The sequence below is a fragment of the Lipophrys pholis genome (assembly GCF_963383615.2).
Source record: "Lipophrys pholis genome assembly, chromosome: 1".
Taxonomy (NCBI): domain Eukaryota; kingdom Metazoa; phylum Chordata; class Actinopteri; order Blenniiformes; family Blenniidae; genus Lipophrys; species Lipophrys pholis.
Genome location: NC_137635.1, coordinates 40,996,258 through 41,002,257, shown reverse-complemented (window position 1 = coordinate 41,002,257; position 6,000 = coordinate 40,996,258).

Here is a 6,000-nt window from a genome sequence, read left to right as displayed (position 1 = left end):
GTCAAACATCCGACAACTCTAGGTTTCAAATGCATTTTTTCAGCAACGTTTTTTTTACTGTGTAAATTAAAAGGCAATGTGCGAGCTGTTACTATGACTTATTTATTTAGTTACATGCAGTCCTGCCGCCTGGCCATAGATGTGAGCAAAATGACTCAGTAAATAGCTCACAGATGGGCAGACTGACCCAACATGACCCAGTTTTAACTATTTGAAGGCGGTTTGTGAGTTTTATCTTTAACGCTGCTGTGATCAATATTTCATATTTACAGTAGAGCAAGTGTATGAGAAAAGGGGCAAGTCGGGGTAAGAAACCCAGAGGGATTCATCACAGGCTTTGCAATTCCTTGCAGCCTTTATAACTTACACATTTGGTATCCCCAGACCATGCGAGAATGAGTCCACAGCTCCCCTGCTGGCTAACGTGAACATTACAGCAACACGCTTGAGTCTGCCAATTTGCTTCGGATGTAACCTGTATGTTTGATTCAAGAGAAATCGTGATTCAAAAGGAGGTAAGTGGAGGTACAGACATCTGTCAAAATAAAACAGATTGTTTTTTAAGACTGGAATGGAATGTACAGACAATGTGAAGACAAATTCTAACTGTAAAACATAAGCATGTAAAGAAATTAAACAAATTCAAGGGCTCAGACAAAGGTCTCATCTTCTCTTTTGTACAATTAGATTTCAGTGCTGCCATATTACAGAAACTGGAGCATGTCATTATGATTAAAGGAACAACCCTGAACTTGCTTCAATCATATCTACAGAATTAGACAAATTCCACTTCGTTCATGTTCATGATGACTCTTCAGCTCCATCTGAAGTTATTCATGGAGTTCCACAGGGCTCTGTGTTAGGACCCATACTTTTCACGTTATACATGCTTCCTAATTATGAAACACTGCATTAACTTCCATTGCTATACATCTATCTATATATGCAAACAGATGACAGACGATATGACACAATCAAGCTGTCAAAGTACAAGTGTTTCTTAAAGACATAAAAGCTTGGTTGAGCTGTACTTTTCTGCTCCTGAACTCAAAGCGTTCAGTTATCAGGCTCCTCTTATGTGGAACCTGCTCCCAGTTTCAGGTAAGGAAGCTGACATAGTCTCCACCTTTAGGATCAGGCTTCAAATGTTCCTTTTTAATAAAGGTGCTAGTTAGGGCTGATTAAGGCCAATCTTAGTCTTATTCTTTTTATGTCATCACATTTCGACAGCTGGAAGACCTTCTCTTCTCTCCTTTGAAAAACCGCAGAATTAAAGGCTTTTGGAAGATTAACTTGAAATACGTAGCTTGTCAGGATCGCCACATATGTGTAGTTAAGTATATATTTCCACTTTTGATATATTATAGAGAAGCATTTTGTATAAATACAACAATTTCACATCAAAACTGATTAAAATGAAATAAACATCGACCAAAATGTCTACTTTCCTACTTTTTAAAAACCGATTAGCCGAAAAGAGAGTCTAAAATTGTCTTATCGTGTTCATGAACAGACAATTGTAAGAATCAAATAGCAGTAGAGCTTTTATATTGTATACATATCAATATTCATTACACTGTATATCTGACTTTCAACAGAAGGTCTGCTGGTACAATGGTAATTTCTAGCAGAGCAAGTCAAGCTCCGTTCTTTGCCGTAAGGGTTTAACGACAATAAGGGGCAACATACACATCAAGAACTATAAAGTAATTAACTTCACTCTGCTGTTAATTCTATATAACCTCCAGACCTCTGCACAACCTATTTAACACCCTGTCAACCCTGAGCGCCACCCTGTCACTGCTCAGCTTTGAGTCATTGTACAGCAGAGTCTCAGGAGAAAGTAAATAGAAAAAAAAAATTGAAGGGCAAATAAAGAGACATGGAGGCTTCTCTCTCATATGTACAACTCATGTAATGAGGGTCATAGTGCCCTGGGCTACCCAACTGTACAGACGGGAAAAATAATTTAATTCATGAAGGAGGGCGGGGGAGTGGTAGCTTTTCCATATCAAAGAGGGTTGGGAGCATTTTGTTTGAGAGGCATTTTTTCAAATTCTACAAATTCATTATTCTCTTTTTGATTAAAATTCCAAGCGTCTGCCCTGCGTCTTTGCCTGACTGGAGCGCCGGGGGAGCTTTCCAGACAAAGGTACTGGATTCAGCTCCTTAAGGCAATTGCTGACTTCGAGTGTTAAGTGCAGCGGGGATCTCCGTGGATGAACTGTGCGAAAATGTTCAGACAGCAAATCCCAAATGCATTGAGAGGTTCATGTTCCTTGTACAGCTGCAAGAGACGGCAGTGTCTGACAGAGGGCTTTGTGTTTAAAGTTTGATCCTTTCTGTGTCACAGCGCTCGCCTCAGAGGGCTGCGACGGCCTTAGCGTGGCAGCGATCACTCCTCCGCAGGATTTCCACTCGCAAGAGCAAATGTCTATCAGATCAGACACATTAAGAAGCTAATTGCCCCCCTTGGGTTGGGCTGTTCAATTATTTGAGCCAGTGCACAAAATTCATTGAAGCAGGAGCAGGAATAGGAATAGAGGCCACGGCAAGGCTGACACATACAAGCATGGTCAGTAGTTTGGTAAACTCCGAACAGGCAGCCTGTGGTTGTGCCGAGCTTCCAAGCTTTTCGTGATTCTCCCTCTGTAAACAGGAAATCTCTCTGTGAAATTGCCAACTATAGCATTGCAATTACCAGCTACAGTTTGAGCTCGTTTTCTGAGCACATAACCTGCCCGCAACAATATTCTAATTTACTTTTGTCTTTCTCTTGAATAGAGCATTTTGCAGAAGTCCAAGACCAGACAAAAACCTCTGTCACCCATGAGGAAAGCCGCCGTTTGCCATGCAAGGTGTATTGTTGGCATTAAACCACACGCATCAGTCCGTATTATTCAGGAAGTCAAATTCCTTAAAAAGATTGACACCTTCTTTTCAGGAAGGAAGAAAGAGAACCTTTATTACTCCTCTTGTGGCAGCAGGAATTGGGCTGGAAGGTGTCCAAGCTGAGATGTATTGGCAGGTGAACATTTAATACCATTCATTCTTACCCGGCGAACACACAACAACAACAGACCCTGCCCCCTTTGAGCTCCAACAAATAACTCTCCTCTTCACAGCCAACGTGTGTCTTTATTTCCACACAATTGAGTCATGATGGGATTACCTATTGTGTGTACAGCTGCAGTCACAGGATTAGGGATGACTGGGGATGATGGCAGAGAAAACACAGTTCAAACCAACTGCACAACACCAGGCACTGGCTCCACAAATAGCAAGCTTGGAAAGCTGCTCAAAGACCTGAGATCGTAGCAGGAGTATTATCAACTGATGATAACACTAGCTTCCTCTCAAAAAAGAGAGATAGGGCTCTGATGACAGACTGAGAAAGGCAAAGTAATGTGTCACAGTGTGGTTGTAATGTGTTGGATGTACTCCTGAATGTCTGCATAGCATGTGCTTCAGAGTTTTCTTGCTCGCATGAGGAGACAACAAGGCTCCTCATCACAGCCTGTCAGCCTCCTCCTCTCTGTTGTTCATACCTTTTGTGACAACAAATCGTGTATTTGTGACGGTGGGTGTGTGTACACCGGTGTGTGAGAGCACGGGAGGCGAGCAACGCACGTCAGAAGTGACATGTGATGACTGGGGTTTGCAAGGCACACCATTATCACGACTCTCGCACCTCAGGCAAGTAATGCGCGTGCGTGCGTGCCAGCAAGCCGTGATAACAGGGTGCACCTCGTGTTCCCGTGCAGCCTTGTAAGACAGAGCTGCACATCTCCGCTGGCAGATGGGCCCCCCCCCACCTCCAATACCGGTGAAGCAGCTCAGCCGGCGTCATGGGAACAATGACTCGCAATGCTGTTATTACACCTCAGTACAAAGTGGTAATTTACTGTAATTCTAGTCAGTGTCACAACAGCACTGATGTGCCTTTCAGAGCGCTGTCATGTTTTTCAGACGCCGCGAGCTACCAGAGGAGACAGTTTTTATTTTAAAGGGGTGATACGCTCTCATGACACCAACGACCCCCGTGAACTGGAGCCACGCTGAGAGGCAGAGATGTCAAATGCGGTTGGTGATCGGCAGGGACAGCGTCCAGACGTCCCGTGCCAGCATAAAAACTGTGATTGCTGTGCATTTGTGTGTCTGCACCCTCTCTGAAGAGTGAAGGAATAATTGACGGAGGGAGGGGGGTTTGCCGAGGGAGACACAGTGACTCACATTTTAGATGGGAAGGGTACTGAGGGGGCAGAGAGTAGGACTGAGAGTCACTCATTATCACACATGTGCCCACATCATCTCCCTCCCTCATTACAGCCAGTGCCACCCACACTCCTAAGAGCATGCTCACTCTGAGTTTACACACACACACACACACACACACACACACACACACACACACACACACACACACACACACACACACACACACACACACACACACACACACACACACACACACACACACACACAATATAAAGCCTCTACATCAGTGTGTCAGAGGAGCTTATCCATAATGGGCAAAGCAGGCGGTAGCAGTGAATCAAGCACTTACCCAGAGCAGCCATCCTGTATAATACAGTGCTCACAGTGAGAGCAGACATTCAGAGAAAGTGGTTAAAAGCTTGTGCAAATTATCATGTTTCAGCGTCGACGTTCTGATGTCGGCTTTCTTGCAGTGACAGGTCGCAGTGTGTTGTATTCAACAATGGGGATTTCACGGATTGAATACAAAATGTGTATTTTCAACTGGCTTTGATTGGGTCAGTCAGTCATTTGCGGGCATGTGAGTTATAATGAGCCGACTCCTATAGTGTTGATGCCAAATAGTGAAAATAAGGGACCAAGTGAACATAGCTGGTTACGGTTTTCCAACGTCTACCCCGCCTGCAGTGTCGCAGCAGTGTGATGCCGCTTCTTCTCCACACAGATAAAAAAGCTTTGGCGTGCAATTACTAAATTAGTCGAGAAATTAATTTCAACTCACTGAACTGACACAGAAACGCACTGAACTGCTAATCTGGGAGCAGGAGGGCTAAAAATCCTCTGGAATTTAAAGTTTAATGGATTAATGATGTCAAGGCTCTCAAGTGGATAGGACTGTAGCGCAAAGTAACTCTGGAGGAATTAAATTGCTTATGGGGTCTGTCAGAAAGCAAGCCGAAGGAGTCTTTTAGTACAGTAGCAGCTTCACTGTGGAGCAACCAGCATCTGCTGTTGGCTGTGAAGCCCAAACTACGCCATGATATTGTAATCTTTCATTCCTCTTGCATTGGATGGCCTTTACTTGCACACGGGATTTGTGAACGGCTCTACGAGTGAGTGACACAACGGCATCTCACAGTATGACATAACTTATTGTTTTGTAAAAAGAGCCCACACAGGGAGACAACGTCGTGGAAGGGCACCTACTGTACATCATCACTGATCACTCTTGTTAGTCATGACCAAAGACTCAGAATACCAAATAAATCATTTCTGAATTGAAATGATCATTTTAGCTGGCGGTACTTTACTACACCAAGTTGTGTGCATACCTATAACGTTCACTGAAAATGGTGTTTTAGCCGCCAAGATGTTTGATTAAAAAAAACAAATCAACCTTATGCTAGTGTTATGACAAAAAATGTCAGGAGATCAGCAAACACATGAAACCAGTAATAACCGTGCAGAATTCTATGGTAAATGAGTTATATCAGATCGTGATTTACTCACCGAGGGATGTTCCTAATTCTTTTTTTTTTCCATAGCAATGACCTGTAAGTAATAAAAACCAGCAGGGGTCACAACAGTGATAGGCCATCTTTATCCCTCTCTTCTGACACAAGAAACGTACAGCACAATAACCAAACCGTGTAGGACACACATAGTTTTGTATGCCCATTAGTAAGACCTGCAGGGACTTATTCTTCTCCACCAACCTCTTGTGGTAGCCTCAAACCAAAATAATCATCCTTCATTACACTATGTATGAGCCGAGGGCTGACA